The sequence below is a fragment of the Bison bison genome, unplaced genomic scaffold (assembly GCF_000754665.1).
Source record: "Bison bison bison isolate TAMUID 2011002044 unplaced genomic scaffold, Bison_UMD1.0 scf7180017864452, whole genome shotgun sequence".
Lineage (NCBI taxonomy): Eukaryota > Metazoa > Chordata > Mammalia > Artiodactyla > Bovidae > Bison > Bison bison.
In genome coordinates this window covers 3,274,730-3,284,773 of record NW_011495014.1, presented here as the reverse complement: position 1 = coordinate 3,284,773, position 10,044 = coordinate 3,274,730, and the positions used below count along the sequence as shown (strand labels likewise).

Here is a 10,044-nt window from a genome sequence, read left to right as displayed (position 1 = left end):
CCTGTGTTCATGTATGGATGTGAGAGTTGGACTGTGAAGAAGGCTGAGCACTGAAGAATTGAAGCTTTTGAACTGTGGTGTTGGAGAAGACTCCTGAGAGTCCCTTGGACTGCAAGGAGATCCAACCAGTCCATTCTGAAGGAGATCAGCCCTGGGATTTCTTTGGAAGGAATGATGCTAAAGCTGAAACTCCAGTACTTTGGCCACCTGATGTGAAGAGCTGACTCATTGGAAAAGACTCTGATGCTGGGAGGGACTGGGTGCAAGAGGAGAAGGGGACGACAGAGGATGAGATGGCTGGATGGCATCACTGACTTGATGGACGTGAGTCTCAGTGAACTCCGGGAATCGGTGATGGACAGGAAGGCCTGGCGTGCTGCGATTCATGGGGTCGCAAAGAGTCGGACAAGACTGACCAACTGATCTGATTCTTCTAATCCATGAACATGGTATATCTTTCCATCTGTTTATGTCTTTTTTGATTTATTTCATCAGCATCTTCTAGTTTTTAGGGTACAGGTCTTTTGTCTCCTTCATCATCAGTTCAGTCGCTTAGTCATATCCAACTCTGTGACCCCATGAACTGCAGCACGGCAGGACACCCTGTCTATCACCAACTGCTGGAGTCTACCCAAACCCATGTCCATTGAGTTGGTGATGCCATCCAACCATCTCATCCTTTGTCTCCTTAGGTAGGCTTATTTCTAGATATTTTATTCTTTTTGATCTAATGGTAAATAGAATTGCTTCTTGAATTTCTCTTTCTGCTCTTTCATTGTTAGTGTATAGAAATGCAACAGATTTCTGTGTATTAATTTTGTAACCTGCAACTTTACCAAATTCATTGATGAGTTCTAGTTGTTTTCTAGTAGCATCTTTAGGGTCTTCTATGTATAGTATCATGTCATCTGCAAATAGTGACAGTTTAACTTCTTCTTTTCCAATCTGGATTACCTTTACTTCTTTTTCTTCTCTGATTGCTGTGGTTAGAACTTCCAAAACTATGTTGAATAAAAACGGTGATGCAGCTCAATACCAGAAAAATGAATCAACCCAAATCAAAAAGTGGGCCGAAGAACTAAACAGACATTTCTCCAAACAAGACATACAGATGGCTAATAAACACATGAAAAGATGCTCAACATTACTCATAATTAGAGAAATGCAAATCAAAACCACAATGAGGCATCATCTCATGCCAGTCAGAATGACTGCCATCAAAAAGTCTACAAACAATAAATAATGGAGAGGGTGTGGAGAAAAGGGAACCCTCTTACACTGTTGGTGGGAATGCAAGCTGGTATGGACTTCCCTGATAGCTCAGTTGGTAAAGAATCTGCCTGCAATGCAGGAGACTTCGGTTCGATTACTGGGTCAGGAAGATCCACTGGAGAAGGGATAGGCTACCCACTCCAGTATTCTTGGGCTTCCCTTGTGGCTCAGCTGGTAAAGAATCTGCCTGCAGTGTGGGAGACTTGGGTTTGCTCCCTGGGTTGGGAAGATCCCCTGAAGAAGGGAAAGGTTACCCCTCCATTATTCTGGCCTGGAAAATTCCATGCACTGTCCATGGGGTCACAGAGTTGGACATGACTGAGCGACTTTCACTTTCACTTCACTTTTCACAGCCACTATGGAGAACAGTGTAGAGATTCCTTAAAAAAACTGGAAATAGAACTGTCATACGACCCAGCAATCCCACTGCTGGGCATACACATGAGGAAACCAGAATTGAAAGAGACACACGTACCCCAATATTCACTGCAGCACTGTTTACAATAGCTAAGACATGGAAGCAACCTAGATGTCCATTGGCAGATGAATGGATAAGCAAGTTGTGGTACATATACACAATGGAGTATTACTCAGCTATAAAAAGAGTGCATTTGAGTCAGTTCCAGTGAGGTGGATGAAACTGGACCCATTATACAGAGTGAAGTAGGTCAGAAAGAGAAACATCAATACAGTATATTAACACATACATATGGAATTTAGAAAGATGGTAATGATGATTCTATATGCAAGACAGCAAAAGAGAGATGTAAAGAACAGACTTTTGGACTATGTGGGAGAAGGCGAGGGTGGGATGATTTGAGAGAACAGCACTAAGACATATATATTACTGTATGTAAAATAGATGACCAGTGCAAGTTAGATGCATGAAGGAGGGTACTCAAAGTCAGTGCTCTGGGACAACCCAGAGGGATGGGGTGGGGAGGAGGGTGGGATGGGGGGGTTCAGGATCGGGGGGACACATGTGCACCCATGGCTGATTCATGTTGATGTATGGCAAAAAAAATCACAATATTGTAAATTAATTATCCTCCAATTAAAATAAGCTAATTAATTTTTTAAAAAGTGGTGAGAGGGGACATCCATGTCTTGTCCTGATCTTGGAATGCTTTAAGCTTTTCATCACTGAGTATGATGCTGGCTGTAGGTTTGTCATATATGGCCTTCTTAATGTTGATGTATGTACCCTCTATGCCCACTTTATGGAGAGTATTTTTTATCATAAATGGGTGCTGAACTTTGTCAAAAGCCTTTTCTGCATCTATTGAGATGATCATATGGTTTTTATTCTTCAATTTGATGATATAGTGTACCACACTGATTTGATTTGCAGATGTTGAAAAATCCTTGCATCCCTGGGATGAATCCTACTTATCATGGTGTATGATCTTTTAATGTATTGTTGGATATGGACTGCTAGTATTTTGTTGAGAATTTCTACATTTATGTCCATCAGTGATACTGGCTTGTAATTTTCTTTTATTGTGGTATCTTTGGTTTTGCTAACAGGGTGATGGTGGCTTCATAAAATGAGTTGGGAAGTTTTCCTCTGAGACTTTTTGGAACAGTTCAGAAGCATAGGTGTCAACTCTTCTCTAAATTCACCTGTGAAGCTGTCAGGTCCTGGATTTTTGTTTGTTGGGAGGTTTTTAAGCACAGTGTCAATTTCAGGGCTGGTGATTGGTCTGTTCACATTTTCTATTTCTTCCTGGTTCAGTCTAGGGAGACTACCTTTCTAAGAATTTGTCCATTTCTTCCCGGTTATCCATTTTGTTGGCATACAGTTATTCACAGTAGTCTCTTATGATTCTTGGTATTTCTGTGGAGTCAACTGTAACTTCTCCTTTTTCATTTCTAATTTTACTGATTTGAGTCCTCTTCCTGTTTTTCTTGATGAGTCTGGCTAAAGGTATATCAATCTTGTTTATCTTTCCAAAGAACCAGCTTTTAGTTTAATTGAATTTTGCCAATTGTTGTTTTTCTATTTCATTTATTTCTGCTCTCATCTTTATGATTTCCCTCCTTTTATTAACTTTAGGTTTTGTGTTTCTTCTTTCTCTAGTTGTTTTAGGCGAAAGGTTAGGTTGTTTATTTGAGATTTTTCTTATTTGAGGTTAAGACTGTATTGGTATAAACTTCCCTCTTACAACTGCTTTGCTGCATCCCTTAAGTTTTGGACTACTGTCCTTTCATTTTCACTTGTCTCCAGTTTTTTTTTTTTCATTTCCTCTGATTTCTCCAGTGATCCAGTGGTTGTTTAGTAGCATATTGTTTATCCACCACCTCTTTGTGTTTCTTAAGAGTTTTTTTTTAATTGTAGTTTATTTCTAATCTCATAGCATTGTGATCAGAAAAGATGTTTGATATGATTTTGATTTTTTTAAATTTACCAAGGCTCGCGTTATAGCCCAATATGTGCTCAATCCTGGAGAATGTTCTGCATACACTTGAGAAAAATGTGTAGTCTGCTGCTTTTGGATAGAATGCTCTATAAATATCAGTTAAGTCCAACTTGTGAAAAGTATCATTTTAAGGCCTGTGTTTCCTTACCGATATTCTGTTTGGATGATCTGTCCATTGGTAAAAGTGGGGTATTGAAGTCCCCCACTATTATTGTGTTACTGTCAATTTCTCCCTGTATGTGTTAGTATTCGGCTTACATATTGAGGTGTTCCTATGCTGGGTGTCAATTGAGAAATTGGCTGATAACCTTATGGGTTTTTCCTTGGATTTGTCTTTTTTCGCTTGTTGCTTTTAATAATTTATCTTTGTCTTTAATTTTTGTCAGTTTGATTATCATGTGCCTTGGTGTGTTTGTTCCTTCTTGGGTATATTCTATCTTGGACTCCCTATTCTTCCTGGACATGGTTGACTCCAAAATACTGGAGTTTCAGTTTCAGCATCAGTCCTTCCAATGAATATTCAGGGTTGATTTCCTTGAGGATTGACTGGTTTGATCTCCATGCTCTTCAAGGAACTCTCAAAGACTCTTCATAAGTCGCACAGTTTGAAAGCATCAATTCTTTGGTGCTCAGCCTTCTTTATGGTCTAATTCTCACGTCTGTACATGACCACTGGAAAAACCATAGCTTTGATTACATAGACCTTTGTCAGCAAAGTGATGTCTCTGCTTTTTAATACACTGTTTAGGTTTATTGTAGCTTTTCTTCCAGAGCAAGCATCTTAATTTCATGACTGCAGTCACAGTTTACAGCGATCTTGGAGACACTGATGTATAGAACAGTCTTATGGACTCTATGGGAGAGGGAGAGGGTGGGAAGATTTGGGAGAATGGCATTGAAACATGTAAAATATCATGTATGAAATGAGATGCCAGTCCAGGTTCGATGCACGATACTGGATGCTTGGGGCTAGAGCACTGGGACGACCCAGAAGGATGGTATGGGGAGGGAGGAGGGAGGAGGGTTCAGGATGGGGAACACATGTATACCTGTGGCGGATTCATTTTGATATTTGGCAAAACTAATACAATTATGTAAAGTTTAAAAAAAAAAAAAAAAAAAACAAAAAAAAACCTCTGTCACTGTTTCCATTGTTTCCCCTTCTATTTGCCATAAAGTGACGGGACCAGATGTCATGATGTTAGTTTTTTGCATGTTGAGTTTTAAGCTAGGTTTTTTTTTAAGCCACTGTCCTCTTTCACCTTCATCAAGAGGCTCTTTAGTTCCTCTTCACTTTCTGCCATGAAGGTGGTGTCATCTGCATATCTGAGATTGTTTCTCCAGGCAATCTTGATTCTAGCTTGTGCTTCATCCACCCCAGTATTTCACATGATGTACTCTACATATAAGTTAAATAAACAGGGTGACAATATATAGCCTTGGTGTACTCCTTTCCCAATTTTGAACCAGTCCATTGTTCCATGTCTGATTCTATGTGCTGCTTTTGTCTTGCATACAGGATTCTCAGGAGGCAGGTAAAGTAGTGTGGTATTCCTAGCTCTTTAAGAATTTTCCACAGTCTGTTGTGATCCACACAGTCAAAGGTTTTAACATAGTCAAATGAAGCAGAAGTAGATGTTTTTCTGGAATTCTCTTTTTCTATGATCCAGCAGATGCTGGCAATTTGATCTCTGGTTCCTCTGCCTTTTCTAAATCCAGCTTGTATATCTGGAAGTTCTCAGTTCATGTACTGTTGAAGCCTAGCTTGAAGGTTTTTGAGCATTACCTTGCTAGCATGTGAAATGAGTGCAACTGTGGTAGTTTGAATATTCTTTGGGATTGAAATGAAAACAGACCTTTTCCAGTACCACGGCCACTGCTGAGTTTTCCAAATAGCTGGTACATTGATGCAGCACTTTAACAGCATTGTCTTTCAGGATTTTAAACAGCTCTGCTGGAATTCCTTCACCTTCACTAATTTTGTTCACAGTAATGCTTCCTAAGGCCCACTTAGCTTCACACTCTAGGAATGTCTGGCTCTAGGTGAGTAACCACACAATTGTGGTTATCTTAATGACCTTAATTTGGTCATTAAGACCTTTTTCTGTACAGTTCTTCTGTGTATTCCTGCCAGCTCTTCTTAATGTCTTCTGCTTCTGTTAGGTCCTTACGGTTTCTGTTCTTTATTGTGCCCATCTTTGCATGAAATGTTCCCTTGGTATGACTAATCTTTTTGAAGAGGTCTCTAGTCTTTCCCATTCTATTGTTTTCCTCTATTTCTCTGCATTGTTCACTTAAGAACACTCTTTTATCTCTCCCTGCCATTCTTTGGAACTCTGCATTCAGATGGGTGCATATTTTCCTGTATCCTTTGCCTTTCGCTCCTCTTCTTTTCTCAGCTATTTATAAGGCCTCCTCAGGCAACCATTTTGCCTTGTTGCATTTCTTTTTCTTGGGAATGGTTTTGGTTACCACCTCCTGTACAATGTTATGAACCTCCATAGTTCTTCAGACACTCTCTGTTAAAGTTCCAATGTGCAATTTGTTCTAATTAAGGAGTGACAGAAAGGGTTTTATTTGAATGCCAAATATAACCAATTTGGTAAGGATTTTGAAGACATGTGGGATGTTATTAATTATTGAACTGTACCCTTATCCCAGGTGGGCTAGGTAGGAAAGTATAATAAATAAAGGCTTAATATGTATTTGTCTGTCAAATCCTAGGACAGCTCACAAAGAGAGGGGTCCTGAAAAAATGCCCAGATCTATTCACATACTAAAAATATCCAACACTATACATTTAAAGTGAGCTCCCTGATTTAAAATTTACATACCTTGAGTTTAATTAGAATTAATCAATTCCTCACAGCTTGATCACTCCTGAGTGAACTGAAGAATGGTTTTTAATACTGCACACCTGCATTCCAACCCCTGCACTGGACCCATGATACCTTTTCTGGTGGAGACATCCTAAGATGTTCTCTCTCAGGATATCTGTACCACCTTCTCTCTCTCTGTCACTCGAAAGTGCAACAACTTTATAGCACAAAAGGCGCTATAGCTCTGTTATAAATGATGTACCTTTATAGTTCAAGATGAGGGAAAGAAAGGAAGTGGACCGTTTCAGCTTGGGTTTAATGCATCTTCCACTCTTTCCTCTCATGTCTTCCTGTCACATCCGTTTTTCAATCAATCTGAATGCCACACAGGGCTGCAGATATACCCTATGCTTCACGGCCTCCCTGCCTTTGTTCACGTTTTCCCCTTAACTTAGAATATACTTCTTCCATCTCTGCCTGTGAAAATGCAGTTTATCCTGGTTTTTCTTATAACTTCCTCCACAGAAAAGGTCTCTCAGCTCTCCTTATACTGTCCCCTACAGCACTTTTATTTGCAACTTTAGAACAGAATGTAACAGATTTTGCTTTACATTACAGTCAGTATGCTTGTCTCTTCTTTGGTAGGTTATGAGAAACTTGAAGACAGGAACTATATGTGGCTTCTCTTTGTGAGTCTATGCTTAGCACCCACTGGATACTCAATGAATATTCATTATATTTAATATATAGAGCCTATGAGTTAAAAGGGAAAAATGCCAAGATAAAATTCACTTATGAAACTTCAATTCATACATCAGTCTTTGGACAGTGTGCTCAGCAAGCAAATCTGAGGACAGAATATTACTAATCACACATTTAGAATGACAAAACATGGGGCAGTCTCACCAAAACAAAAAAACTGGCACAGTCTTTCTAGGAAACAGCTGTGATGTCACTTAGTGCTTTCAGGGTTCTCTCTTAAGCCTCACAGTTCAAAACCACCTTACACGGCAGAACGTTACTTCACAACATTCAGTAGCTATGACACCTTACTTGAAATGGTGCTTCATCATGTTCTTACAGATTGTCTTAGATATAGGACAGTCCTATTTCTGGATCAGCTGCTGTCATCCATCTGCTCCCGCACAGTCAATTCTACTGAGCACAACCCCTGAGAACACTCTGAATGCCAGCAGAAGCTCGGCATGAGGGTGGAACTGTGTAGCTGCTGCCTTGCTGTTTTGTTCCCAGGAGGGCTGAGGGTGGTGGTCAAGTGCCACCAAGGATACCTGCACCCAAGTACCAACAGGAGCTGTAAGTGTTCCAAAGCCCTCCAGGGTCCTGAGAGGCAGGGGAAGAGGTCAGCAAAGGGTTTTGGTTTATTGTTGTCACTGTGATCTTTGAACCAGAAGAAAATACAGCAAAATTCTGTATATCCTCTGAGAGGCCCCAAATTACTAGTCTTTCATGGTGGAAGAACATAACTAGTGTATACTTAGAACTAACTATGACCAACTGTTGATGGAGCTGTTGTTTAGTCACTAAGTCATGTACGACTCTTTGTGACCCCATGGACTATAGCCCACTAGGCTCCTCTGTCCATGAGATTTCCCAGGCAAGAATATGGGAGTGGGTTGCCATTTCCTTCTCCAGGGCGTCTTCCTGAACCAGGGATCGAACCCATGTCTTCTGCATTCCAGGGAACTCCATTGATGGAATGGGTACTTAGGACTCTTTCCTTAATAACAAGTAACTGGAGAGTAGAGCACTGTATGAGAGAAGGGAAAATAGATGGCCCAGAGGGTAACAAGGGTGGTGGATTTGAATGGGGTGAAAAGAGAGCCTTTGATCTAACAATAAAATTCATTATTGTTAAATATTATTATTACTGCTTCAGGGGGGTGATAACAGTCTTGCTAAAGAATAGTAGTATTATTTGCATGACTGAATTACAAGTTGTCCGTACTGATCTCATTTAGTCCTTAGAGCTGGAAAAATTTCAGGTTCACATAAGTGAAAAGGAGATATCAAGGCACTCAGGTATTTATTTTCACTTAGTAGGTTAACCTAGGCTATACCTATAACATAGATGATAAAACCATTCCCTTGGGAATTAATTTTGGCCCTCCTGCAGAATTTGCCTTCTCTAGAACTCACCATTGTAATAGAAATAAATATAACAACACATTTGAATACAGAATTCCAAAGAATAGCAAGGAGAGATAAGAAAGCCTTTCTTCAGTGATCAATGCAAAGAAATAGTGGAAAACAATAAAATGGGAAAGACTAGAGATCTCTTCAAGAAAATTAGAGATTCCAAGGGAACTTTTCATACAAAGATGAGCACAATAAAGGACAGAAATGGTATGGACCTAACAGAAGAAGAAGATATTAAGAAGAGATGGCAAGAATACACAGAAGAACTATACAAAAAAGATCTTCATGACCCAGATACTCACGATGGTGTGATCACTCACCTAGAGCCAGACATCCTCAATGTGAAGTCAAGTGGGCCTCAGAAAGCATCACTACGAACAGAGTGGAGGTGATGGAATTCCAGTAGAGCTATTTCAAATCCTAAAAGATGATGCTGTGAAAGTGCTGCACTCAATATGCCAGCAAATTTGGAAAACTCAGCAGTGGCCACAGCCTGGAGAAGGTCAGTTTTCATTCCAATCCCAAAGAAAGGCAATGCCAAAGAATGCTCAAACTACCACACAATTGCACGCATCTCACACACTAGTAAAGTAATGCTCAAAATTCTCCAAGCCAGGCTTCAACAGTATGTGAACCATGAATTTCCAGATGTTCAAGCTGAACTTAGAAAAGGCAGAGGAACCAGAGATCAAATTGCCAACACTGGCTGGATCATCAAAAAAGCAAGAGAGTTCCAGAAAAACATCTGCTTTATTACTATGCCAAAGCTTTCGAGTATGTGGATCACAACAAACTATGGAGAATTCTAAAAGAGATGGGAATACCAGACCACCTGACATGCCTTCTGAGAAATCTGTATGCAGGTCAAGAAGCAACAATTAGAACTGGACATGGAATAATAGACTGGTTCCATTCAGGAAAGGAGTACATCAAGGCTGTATATTGTTCACCCTGCTTATTTAACGTATATGCAGAGTACATCATGAGAAATGCTGGACTGGATGAAGCACAAGCTGAAATCAAGATTGCCAGGAGAAATATCAATAACCTCAGATATGCAGATGACACCACCCTTATGGCAGAAAGTGAAGAACTAAAGAGCCTCTTGATGAAAGTGAAAGAGTGAAAAAGTTGGTTTAAAACTCAACAGTAAGAAAACTAAGATCATGGCATCCAGTCCCATCACTTCATGGCAAATAGACGGAGAAACAGTGGCTGACTTTACTTTTGGGGGCTCCAAAATCACTTCAGATGGTGACTGCAGCCATGAAATTAAAAGATTCTTGCTCCTTGGAAGAAAAGTTATGACCAACCTAGACAGCATATTACAAAGCAAAGACATTACTTTGCCAACAAAGGTCCGTCTAGTTAAAGCC

At 40.0% G+C, this 10,044-nt stretch overlaps 1 protein-coding gene across 1 annotated transcript in view; it reads right to left on the bottom strand.

Moving 5' to 3' along the window:
• TTC21B (tetratricopeptide repeat domain 21B) overlaps positions 1-10,044 on the bottom strand; it is a 97,835-nt gene that overhangs the window by 14,352 nt on the left and 73,439 nt on the right. The gene's annotated exons all lie outside the window — the stretch shown is intronic.